Source organism: Astyanax mexicanus, chromosome 19, assembly GCF_023375975.1.
Source record: "Astyanax mexicanus isolate ESR-SI-001 chromosome 19, AstMex3_surface, whole genome shotgun sequence".
NCBI lineage: Eukaryota > Metazoa > Chordata > Actinopteri > Characiformes > Acestrorhamphidae > Astyanax > Astyanax mexicanus.
In genome coordinates, this window is record NC_064426.1 from 33,844,404 (window position 1) to 33,857,231 (window position 12,828).

Here is a 12,828-nt window from a genome sequence, read left to right on the forward strand (position 1 = left end):
GGACTTTAAATGGCAGCTATTAGATTGTTTGGATACACCTTTGACCTGGAATATTTATGATAATTAATAATTTCAGGGATTGCTTTTTGCTTTAAATCTGTCACAATATAATACAAATTTTGACCATGTTATAATAAAATAAACAACTGTTTCACACAAACTAATCAATCTGTAATCGGAACAAAAACATTTATTAGTGGTACACTAACAGCTGACATTAAACATTAGCAAAAAATACTTAAATGACTCAATTTTTGAACTTGTGTAATTGGATGTTTTACATCAAAACCAAAACAATACTTTTACCAAGTAATATACATGAAAAACACAAAGTCTCGTTTTTTTATTCTGAATTCAAGTCTGTATTTTCTCTGCTCTATACTATCAGGAGTTTTTAATACACACACACATTCCATCATTTATGTCCATCTGGTTCTGTTGATTTATATATATATACTGTCCCAGAACTCCTGGTCTGCTTCTTCTGCAAATCCATGAAGCAGCTGTTTAATACTTCTCTGTCTACTGTAGCCTTTTTTTCCAGGCCACATTTGTACAAAAGGAAGGGGAAGAAACAGGTGGCAGGAGAAGACTGGACTGGCTGGAGATGAGCATGAGAATCTGTTTTCATTACAGTTTTTTTTTAGGAATCAAGGTGCTGGTACCAGGCTTAATATAGCACTCCAGAGACCTGGAAACTTGGATAATAAATATTGTAGGAGGCAGTAGAAGTAGAATTCGCTCTTGTTCTTTCCAAACCTGTGGGGAGGTGGACATTTTAAGATCAAATTAAGATCTTAAAATGCCTGCGTTCATAGACAAAGATTTAGTCACGACTAACATTTTACATTGCACACATGCATTAAAAACATTAAGCTGTAGTAGAAGTAATAGTAGTAGTCCTTCGACAATAGCTGTTTATTGTTGGGACATTATATTTTCCCAGAAATAGATGCAGTAAGGAATATTACTGTAATTTTATAATGATCAAAAATAACATTATAATGCAGTTACAAAGAGCAAACGTATTTATTAAAAATATCCAGACATTGCAGATTGAATATATAAAGCATATTAATAAATAAAGTTGACATGTTAATTACTGAAGGTCAACAAAAATATTAAAGTTATATTGGCAGGCTTAAATAACAGGAGTAGTAGTAACAATAATAAAAAATATTCATATTTACAATCGGTAATAATAAAAAGCGCTTCAATGACTGAATTATCTCACCTTTGATATCAAATGTAGTTCCAAAGAAAGGTTCTGCCGCAGCCTGGCCCAAGTGCTCAAGTACAAACTTTGTAGTTTATGGAACTTTTAAGTACAGTACCAGTCAAAAGTAGAGGTAAAACAAGTTTTCAAAAGTATCAATTTTGGCAAATGAAAACGCATCATAATATACATTTCATTTTGTCATAAAACAGATCAAAAAACTGATATACGTTGCTGAATCTTCATGGATTGCTTTGCATTATTTAGCTTAAATGCTTATGCCGTACAGGTCAAACTTTAGGATACACCTACTCAAAAAGGCTTTCTACTATTTGTATTAGAAAGCATCAAAACTAAGAAATACCCCTGATAACTGAAAATTAGACAGCATTTTGAATAGAAATTCTCCATTGCTATGCAAATGTAGTCCACCACTGGACTTATTCCCAACCTGGGAAACCTGCCCAATGTCTTTTGGATTCATATCTCTTTAATATTTTTGTGAATAAATAAAAAAAACACTCCATTAGGTGTGTCTAAATGTGACTCTTAGTGTATTTGGGGAATCCATTCTTTAAGACTGAACACTTCCACCCCTTAGCTTTGTAGCTTGTGTGTTGTTTTGGTCTGAAGAAGCCTTTTTTCGTTTCTGTCCTTTAGCTAAGCCAGCTTCCCACAATCTTCTCTGAATTGTTGATACCGAAACATCAGTTTTTCTATTAGCATTTAGCTGTGCTTGTATTTGAGCAGCAGTTACATCCTCATTTTGTTTACATGCTAGTTGAATAAAGTGGTTTTCTGATTCTGAGGTGACCTTTGGCCTACCTGACCTTACTCTGTCTTCAAGAGTACCAGTTTCTTCTACACGTTTGATAGTCTTAGCCACGGCACTTACAGAAACCTCTAGTGCATTTGCTATTTTCTTTAAAGACAGACCTTTGTTTCTTAGTGCCATTATGGATTCTCTTTTTTCTTTGCTTATCTGAGGGTGTTTCGCCATTTTCTGCTCCTTTACTACCAACAATGTAAATGGTGTGCTTATAAAAACTATATTTTTTGTAAATATACACTGTAAACACAAGTTTACAGTTTATATAGATATCATTATGAAATTAGTTTCAATCAGACATAATGCAATTTTTGACTGGTACAGTATCTTCTATGGCAAAGGATTTAAAAACAAAAAAGGGTGCCATCAGAGTAGAAGTGTGGGTTTTGTCCTCCACAGGACCTGATGGGAAAAAAAACAAATATTGAGAGTTAAGGCTTTTCTGACTTTGAATTACTTTATCTGAATTATTATATACTGTACAGTATGTGCAATTTACATAGGTATATAGTGGTGTGATGTGATTTAAGTCACTGGGTTCTTACTTAACTCTTAATGTAAAACTTATATATAGATGTATTACATACAGACTGATCTATTTTTTTATTGTTAATAAGATATAATAAATAAAAACCCAAAAATCAGTGTCTCAGAAAATTAGAATATCTTATAAGACCAACTTTTGACAGTGTGGGCAGTGTGCCAAGTCCTCCTGGAAAATGAAATCTGCATCTCCATAAAAGGATGCTTACAATTACTCTCTATACAAAATCTTTTACACTCTGCACTCAACCAACCAACACACAGCAGTGAGAAGCAGCAGCCAATCGCACACAGTGTACTCTCAACCGGAAACAACCTTTCACCTGGAGGACTTCGAGCTTCGAGCACTGATGGTAATCATACAATACACAACTTTAAAAAGACTCTAAAAAAAATTAAATAGGCTCAAGTCTGACACTCTCTCCCATCTAAAGACAAGTCACAGATTTTTAATCACAGCATAAGATTTTGCAGGAGAACCGTGGTTTCCGAGCCATCTCCAGTCTTATCCATGTCTAGTTCCACCAAGGTTCCCGTGCTTGCTTTGCGGCTTCCCGTAGCTCTCCTATTGGTTGTTGACATTGTTCATTGTTCATATTTGCGTGAGCCAATTCTCAGGACTTACAATAATATTAAACATGGTTCATTTTATCAAACGCCAGGGCAACTTTAATCCTAACCACCACGATCTAGATTACGCGAGCACAATTTGACTCGAGTTAGCAAGACTCCTGATTTTATCCCAACACTGGAAATGTGTCTGCGACACTGAAATCGCTTGAAAATCTTTTTTTGTAAGTTTGGCATAAGGAGTCGACCCAGCACAGAGTGCCAATCCCTATCTGTGCATAAAGTCATGCAAACATATTTACACACACTTAATTCAATTCAATTCAATTCAATTCAATTTTATTTATATAGCGCTTTTTACAACAAAGGTTGTCACAAAGCAGCTTTACAGGAAAAACAGGTCCACGCCTCTTATGAGCAGCACCACAGAGATGCCAATTTTATGGTGACACAGTGGCAAGGAAAAACTCCCTTTAAGAGGAAGAAACCTTGGAAGGAACCAAGACTCAGTCAGAGGAACCCATCCTACTCGGGTTGACCCGCTCAGTACAAACAAATAACAAACAACAAACAAATAACAGAACAAAAACAGTACAGAGAATTAATGTGAACTATGGCTAATATAACAGGTACTAATTTATGAATATAAGAATGTGATGGGCACAAACTATAGAGCTATGGCTAATACAGAAACAGATACTGAGTGTGTTAATGGTAATCAGTGCAGGGTTGCAGAGCCGGAGAACGACACAGCGGGCAGTGGAGAGCCAGGCTGGGAACATCAGGAACAGGGCATCTCCATACATGTAAAAGAGATAGATAGAGAAAACAGAAAGGAAAGAAAGAGAAACAAAAAGCAGAAGTTAGATGGGCTGTGTGATAATTCTGAGTAGAAGGACAGGGCTGATTCCTGAAAGCTGGAACCACAGACGGACGCATCCAGGAAGACCGGCCGGCCAGGCGTCTCAGCACATGTGAGAAAGATAGAGAGAGAGAACAGAGAGGGGAGGGAAGAAAAAGGGGTTAGAATGGTTTTATAAAACTCTGCTGGAGTGGGATGGGCACTGGTAGCAGCAGCTCAGGACATGGGGAGAGAAAAAGAAAGCAGATGATTAGGACAGGGTTTATATTTGCTGGATAAGCTGTAAGAGGAAGAAAATTGTAATGAGACATTACTCAAAAGCTTGAGCAAATAGAAATGTTTTGAGTCTAGATTTAAAGATTGAGAGTGTGTCTGAGTCCCGTATATTAATAGGGAGGCTATTCCAAAGTTGGGGAGCTTTGTAAAAGAACGCTCTTCCTCCTGTATAGTTTTTTGTAATACGCGGGACTAATAACAGGCCAGCGTCTTGGGAGCGGAGTGAACGCGGCGGATTGTAAGGAGTAAGGAGTTCCTGTAGATAATGCGGGGCCAGACCATTAAGGGATTTATACGTCAGGAGAAGTATTTTATAATCTATACGAAATCTAACAGGTAGCCAATGTAGGGATGAAAGAATAGGTGTAATGTGATCGAACTTTCTAGCTCTGGTAAGCACTCTTGCGGCTGCATTCTGAACTAGCTGGAGTTTATGGAGTAATTTATGTGGACTTCCAGCCAACAACGCGTTGCAGTAGTCCAGCCTGGAGGTTATGAATGCATGTACCAGCTTCTCAGCATCTTCGAGAGAGAGTATACTGCGGATTTTAGCTATATTTCTTAAGTGGAAGAATGCAGTTTTGACTATGCTACATATGTGAGCATCAAACGAAAGAATTGGGTCAAAGATGACCCCAAGGTTTCTCACAGTTTTACCAGGTATAATTAAGTGACCGTCTATGTCTACAGTATTAACATTTATGTTTTTATCAATATTAGGACCTAATAGAAGGACCTCAGTTTTATCAGAATTAAGTAAGAGAAAGTTGTGTGTCATCCAATTTTTAATGGCTTTAATACCGTCTGTTATTTGATTTATACAGAGCTCCTCGTTGGGTTTAGCAGATATGTAAAGTTGCGTGTCATCAGCATAGCAGTGAAAGTTAATACCATGCCTACGGATAATTTTACCCAGTGGTAGCATATAAAGAGTAAAGAGTAATGGACCCAGTATTGATCCTTGAGGGACACCATATTTTACTCTAGACTGATAAGAGCATTCGTTATTTAAGTAAACACACTGGAATCGATCTCTCAGATAAGATCTGAACCAGGTGAGGGCTGATCCTTTAATTCCTATAAGATTTTCTAACCTATCAAGTAGAATAGCGTGATCTATGGTGTCAAAGGCAGCACTTAGATCTAGCAGTACAAGGATGGCATTACTGCCCCTATCAAGAGCTGAAAGTAAATCATTAGTTACTCTAAGTAGAGCTGTTTCAGTACTATGGTTTTGTCTAAATCCAGATTGAAAAACCTCATGCATACTATTACTTTGTAGATACAAGCGCAGCTGGTTAAACACAATTTTTTCTAGGATTTTGGCTATAAAGGAAAGATTAGAAATTGGTCTATAATTAGCAAGCTCGCGGGGGTCCAGATTTGGCTTTTTGATAATGGGCTTAATGACCGCCAATTTAAGAGAATTGGGTACGTAGCCCATGCTAAGGGATGAATTTACTATTTCTAGTAATGATTTTCCCACCTTTGGCAGTGCCTGTTTCAATAATTGTGTGGGTACTGGATCTAATATACATGATGTTGATTTTGATGAGTTAATTACACTAAGTAAATCTTTTTCTGTAACCGGGCTGAAACACTCTAGGTGTGTCTCAGAGCTGGAGCAGCATTCATCAATATCTATAAGTAAATTTTGGGGGTGATACTGAATTTTTTGTCTAATGCTATTAATTTTATCATCAAAGAACTTCATGAAATCATTACTATTAATGTCGACAGGGATAACGGAGCTAGTTTGTTTTTGACTGCCGGTGAGTTTAGCCACAGTAGTGAAAAGGAATCTAGGATTGTCTCTATTTTTCTCAATAAGCGATGAAATATACTGGGATTTTGTTTTAATTAGGGCTTTTTTGTAGTCTGTGAGACTATGCTGCCATGCTAGCCGGAAAAATTCTAGTTTTGTGTGTCGCCATTTACGTTCAAAGTTACGAGCGGTTTGTTTTAATGTACGTGTGTGGTCATTATACCACGGTGCTAGCTTTTTATCCCTGATTTGTTTTATTTTTGTCGGCGCTACGCGGTCAAGGTTAGAGCGGAGCACAGTTTGTAGATTTTCTGTTTTGTGCTCGAGATCATGCTCATAGGACGGAAGGGAGATAGTTAAGTCTGGGAGTTTATTTACAAATTCATTAGCAATTGCGGTTGTTATTTTACGCTTGCTGATATAGCGGGGCGGGAGGAGGATATTTTGATTAAAAACTATTTCAAACATAATTAGATAATGATCGGATATTGAGTCATGTTGAGAAAGAGTAACTATATTCTCAGCCTCAATACCCAGTGTCAAAACTAAGTCTAATGTATGACTACATCGGTGAGTGGGGCCAATTACATTTTGTTTAAAGCCTAGAGCATCTAAAACTGATTTAAATGCAATTTTTAGTGGATCCTGGTCCTTTTCAAAGTGGATATTAAAGTCTCCGACAATTATGATCTTATCAGAAAGAAGAATTACTGCTGCTAGAAAGTCAGCAAATTCACTAATAAAATTTGAGTATGGTCCAGGAGGACGATACAGTGTTATAAGCAGGAACGAATGCTGCGTTTTGGAAGCAGGAGACGGGCCTGCTACTTTAAGACTAAGAACTTCAAACGACTTAGCATCCAATTGTGAGTTTTGAGATATACCTAACATTGAGTCATAGATTGTGGCAACACCACCGCCACGACCAGAGCTGCGTGGGTAACTAAAATAGCTAAAACCTGGGGGGGTAGACTCATTTAAAGCGATATATTCATCAGGTTTAATCCAGGTTTCACACAGGCATAGTGCATTAAGGTGATTATCAGTAATAATATCATTAACAATAACTGATTTTGGTGCTAGCGATCTTATATTTAATAGCCCTAGTTTCATACGGACGCTGCTGGTACTCTGAGAGACGGATGCTGTTGTTTTAATTTTAATAAGATTATTAAAACAGATTTTCTGAGTTTTTCGGTTTCGAGCGACACGGGGGACAGACACAGTCTCAATCCTACAAGGTAAAAATGCACTTGTATCTGAAAAAGGCACATAATTAAAACTCACAGCCTTATGCACAGGAAAGTGGCAAGATAACTCATTAGAACAATGTATATTACTAAACTGCCCATTACTTAGACCACTAACCTGGCCGGTATGACTGGTTCGAGCCAGTCAGTCCCGGCGTAGCACCGCCTCAATGTTACCAGAGAGGACGGTGGATCCCAGGCGGCTGGGGTGAAGCCCGTCTCGGTGGAAGAGGGCTGGACGTTCCCGAAAACTCTCCCAGTTGTCCACGTAGCCAACTCCACTAGCAGAGCACCAGTCCCGCAGCCAGCAGTGGAGAGCGTAGAGGCGGCTGAACGGCTGGCTCCCGCGGCGGTAGGTGGGCATCGGACCAGAGATGAGGAGGCGGGCGCGGGTCAGTCTGCGAGCGGTGTCCAGAAGAGTGCGAAAGTGCTCCTTCAGGACCTCACTGCGCCGGGCGGACGTGTCGTTGGTACCCACATGCAGGATGACGGTGCCGGGGTCCCCGCGATGCCGAAGCACCGTAGGAAGCCGCCGGGCGACGTCCAGGACCCGAGCTCCTGGAAAACACGACACTGCAGCATTACACTTAGCGTTAGACACCTTTAAATGCCTAACAATGGAATCTCCGACAATGAGGGTACTGCCCTTATCTGTTTTCCTCGGGGCTGGGGGAGGTGAAGGAGGCGACGGCGACGAGCTGAGGACCTCAAACCGGTTAGCGGAGGCAAAATCCGGCTGAGAAGGTAGGGGGGAAACCCGCTTTCCTCGGCCGCGCTGCCGCTCCCAGGCCCCTCCCGGAGCGGGGGTGAAGCAAACGACCGCCGGGGTCCGCCGCGCCGGCAGCACCGGGGTGGAGACGGCCGCGAAGGCGGCGTCGCGGGATTCCTCCAGCCTCGTCCTCTGCCTGTGGAGCTCCGACTGCCTCTCGAGCAGGCGGTGGATCTGCTGATCCAGACGGACGAGCTCCTCGCTGAGTGTCAGGAGAGCACGATCCTCCGCACACGCCATTACCTCGAAGTAAGCACAAAACACACAAAAAAAACGGCAAAAATCGATAAATAACACAAAAATAATGGCTACCTGAGGGATTTTATAAGTTTAGGAGGGTTATAAGACGGTTAAAAGTTAATAAGTAGTAGAAAACGTAAACAAATAGCTAAAACAGAGAGGAGCTAAACAAACAGCAAGCAGGTTCGCAGGCCGGAAGTTGCGTCACTCACCGCGTCACTGGATGCGTCACCTACACCACCTACACCACCTACACTTACACTTACACAGTTACACCCACGTACAATCATAACAGTATTACATTTTTCTGGAGGAAACCCACACAGACAGGAGGAGAACACTGAAACTCCACCCAGGTAGGGACTTGAACCTGTGCCCCTGTTTTAAGTGGACAGAGAGTTGCCCTGCCTTGCCTAAAAGTTTCTATAAAGATAAATAAAAAATATAAATATAGTTTATTTCCTGAGGACAAAACCATGCCATAGAGGGTTAAAATACACATACAATACCAAAATAACCATAATTACACTAATCATGTCTCAGTTCATCGACTACATTTATAACAATAGAAGAAACCCTGTAACTACATTCATAAAAAGTATTTTGTTATCAAGCAATTTCTCTATATGCAACAGACAACATATCACTATAGTGCACAACAACCTATACTCACACAGTTAGTGGATATAAAGACTGAGGCAGTTCTGTTCACACAGGTGAACCTGCAGTTCCTGTCAGAGCACAGAGCAAAAGTTCAGACCCTCAGTGGAGAAACTGACATTTGCTGCTGCTGCTGCTTCAGCTGTGGGTGTTGATTTTGCTTTAGGATCATTCCTGCCACGACATCATCTGCTTCTTTTCTTTAGGTTGGTGCCAGTTGGTGCATTGCTGCCACCTAGCCACAGCACGTGGGTTTACAAAATGAAAACCTAAAAATTCTAATAAAACTTGTAATGCTGTCTAAATACTAAAATCCTAAACCTATAGTTTCTCTCTGTCCTTACTGTAATTTAGTTCCAATGTTTTTTCTTTCTTTTTATGAATTTTTACATTGTACATTTAATATTGAAGACATTAAAACTATACAGGAACATATGCAAAATTGTTTTGTAAACAAAACGTGTTAAACAGACCAGAATATTGTGGCGTGGAAGAGGAAGGAGGACTTGTGAGACTCATTGCAAGTACTCAACAGCTCTTTATTAACAGGCTTGCCACTCACTTATAGCCTTTAACAAGGCTAGGAGAGCAAAACCCAACTGCCACCTAGGGTTGTCACGATACCAAAATTTTGACTTCGATACCGATACCAACTGTAGTATCACGATTCTCGATACCAAAACGATACTTGGAAGAAAAAAAAACAATAAAAATATCTGAACATAAAATGTTTATTTTTGACTGAACTGGATTGAACACTGAACAATCGGTGCAAACGCTTTGATTCTAAAATGAAACATTTGAACAAAAAACAAGTTTCGTTATTATAACCTTAACTATAACATAATTATCTAAACACTTCCTAAAAACTAAAACTAAAACCAGAGGTAATGGTAGCCTGACTATGTGAACCTGACGGGCGGGCAGAAGTTAAGTTCTGAATAAGGAAAATAAAGAGACAGAAGAACATTACAATGTTATGTTCATTTTAACACTCACTGCTCCGTTTTATTAACCAACCGTTTACCGATTTTAATAAGCCCATGTTCAGTGTAACGATCAAGCAGGCTATGTGCCTGACCACAGATTTGCGATGGAAACGCGAAAACGTGAACATCCTGGCTGTTTTCGGGCTGTTTGAATGAGCGAAATATGATCAGAATTATGTTAAATAATACTGTAACATAGAAGCATAGAACTATTATTTAATTAAAATGATTTTTAAGAACAGCTAAACACAGTGCTGCAGGTCAAACGCGGAGGCGTTCACGTACGAGAGAGAGACAGAGAGAGACACAGAGAGAGAGACACAGAGAGAGAGACACAGAGAGAGAGAGAGACACAGAGAGAGAGAGACAGAGAGAGAGAGAGACACAGAGAGAGAGAGACAGCAGAGAGAGAGATTTGCGTGTTCTGATGTGAGCTACTCACAGGTAAAGGTTCTCTTTGATCTCCTCGTGCTCATATTCTAGTCTGCAGCTCCCTCAGTGTTTTCTGTCGTATTTTGCGGCTAGCGCGAACACCGCGGACCGAGAGGTGCCGCCACGCTTGTGCCGAATCCGCTACTGAATCCGACTCCCGCTTCGCGGACAGAATCGGCACAACACCCCCCGCTGCACAACTGCGGGAGTGAAAACAGCGCTTATAAATAAAGTAGTTTAGTTTCACTTTCAGTTTTCGTTATTTTCGTTATTTTATTTAAAAATAAAAATATAAATAAAAAACAGATGCCTACATCTCAGACTATTTTCTGGAGCCCGAACCCGACCTGGCCCGAGGAATGTGGTGGGAAATCTCGGCCCGAACGTGCCTCGGGTCAGTTCGGGTTCGGGCAGAGAATCTAAGCTCTACTCCTCTGCACTGGATAGACTTATAACATCGTTTATAAACTGGGTTTGTGGTGTTGGTCGGATTCCCTTCTTCATCAGCGATGTAAGCAAAATTTGCCCACACTTCACTCCTCGCGCCTGTTTTGTCCACAAGTCGCGGACGAGAGACTCGCTGCTGCTCTGCTGGCTTGCGCGTGCGTGTGTCGCTCTCAACCGAGTCAAATGAATCGATTCACACGAGAATCGATTCATTTGTTCAGAACACTAAGTTTATCTGAATCCTGCCACACCGACTGCTGCGGTGTGAATCACTTTTCTTATGAACTGAATCAAATCGCGCCTACTAATTTGACTCATTTGAAGCTAGTGACTGGGCTATATACAGTATCGAAAGCATCGAACGCTAAAGAACCGAATCGTTTGTGATGACGTAGTATCGAAAAAGAATCGAACCTTCGGTACACCGTGCAACTCTACTGCCACCACAGCGCAAACAGCCCTGAGGCCACCAACCCAGCTATCCAACACAAAGATGGTACGGCAACTTTTTGACTCTTTGGCCTGTTTTTCTGCGCTAGAAATGCGCACTCTCTCCGCTTTTAGACTCTTTGGCCCGATTTTCTGCGCTAGAAATGGGCACCCTCTCTGCTTTTAGACTCTTTGGCCCGTTTTTCTGCGCTAGAAATGTGCACTCTCTCCGCTTTTAGACTCTTTGGCCCGTTTTTCTGCGCTAGAAATGCGTACTCTCTCCGCTTTTAGACTCTTTGCCCCATTTTTCTGCGCAAGAAATGCGCACCCTCTCCGCTTTTAGACTCTTTGGCCCGTTTTTCTGCGCTAGAAATGCGCACCCTCTCCGCTTTTAGACTCTTTGGCCCATTTTTCTGCACTAGAAATGCGCACCCTCTCCGCTTTTAGACTCTTTGGCCCGTTTCTGACACCTAGCGTTCAAACTTTTAATCTCACATTATAAAAACAGGGGGCCAACTTTCATTCTATTTCTAAAATACCTCGCAGGCCGCTCCAAAAAAGGAAATGGGCTGCAAATGGCCCGCGGGCCGTAGTTTGGACACCCCTGTTTTATACTATAGATTCTCTAAGTACCACATAGGTCATATGGGCATATCTGCACACTCTTGGTATTTTAATCCCTTCTTGTTAGTAAAAACTGGGTGAGTATATGTTAATATTTTGAGCTGCAAGCGCCACACTATTAAGTATATTATATAGCGCCTACCTTATATTATAACGCTATGTTCACATTACCAGGCTGAAGTGACCCAAATCTGATTTTTTTTTTTCTTTGCTCAATGTGGTTTTTTCATGGCTGTGTGAATGTGCCAACTCTGCTAAAGTGCAGCGTTATATACAGGAGTTTCAGTTTAGTTCTCCAGCACCAGGGCTGGAGTAGCATTAGCATTAGCCGATAACCACTATGTCCCCGTTTAGAGGTGAGTATTATCGGCCTGTAGCCTGCTTCAACCACGACTATCACTGCTGGAGCAGCATTAGCATTACCTGCTAATGGTTAGCCGCTAATGGTTAGCGGCTAGTGCAATCTAAGCTTACTGCAAATAAACTAAATCACTTTACTCACTCAAATAAACACCCCTCACCACCACCCAGTGGTGAGACCTGCTGAATTAGAAGTTACTTATAGTGTCTCTTAACATGCGCTGTACTATCCGGTGCGCCTTATGTATGAAAATAGACCAGAAAATAGACGTTTATTGATAGTGCACCTCATAATACTGTGTGCCTTATAGTGCGAAAAATACGTATATTTGTTAATGTAAACAGAGAAGATAGCAAATCCAATCTGAGCAAAGATTAGGATTTGAGCAATGTGGCTTGTAATGTGAATGTAGCCTTAGTGAGTACAGTCTAATATTTTTCACTTTGCATTATGAGATATAGTGTCCACTAAAAATTCACTGGTTCTGAGTATATATTGACATTTGTAGATATTTGAGTATACTCAACATTAAAACTTTTATCTCCATACTACATACTTCATATTCA

The 12,828-nt window shown here is 40.6% G+C and overlaps 1 long non-coding RNA gene across 1 annotated transcript; it reads right to left on the bottom strand.

The window, feature by feature from the left end:
- Positions 1-175: 175 nt before the first annotated feature.
- LOC111192066 (uncharacterized) lies at positions 176-9,177 on the bottom strand. Its single transcript, XR_002649800.2, has 3 exons — positions 8,994-9,177; positions 1,235-2,447; positions 176-806 (listed from the first exon to the last, which is right to left on the bottom strand). It is a non-coding gene; the product is annotated as an uncharacterized LOC111192066 (long non-coding RNA).
- Between the last annotated feature and the right edge of the window lie 3,651 nt (positions 9,178-12,828).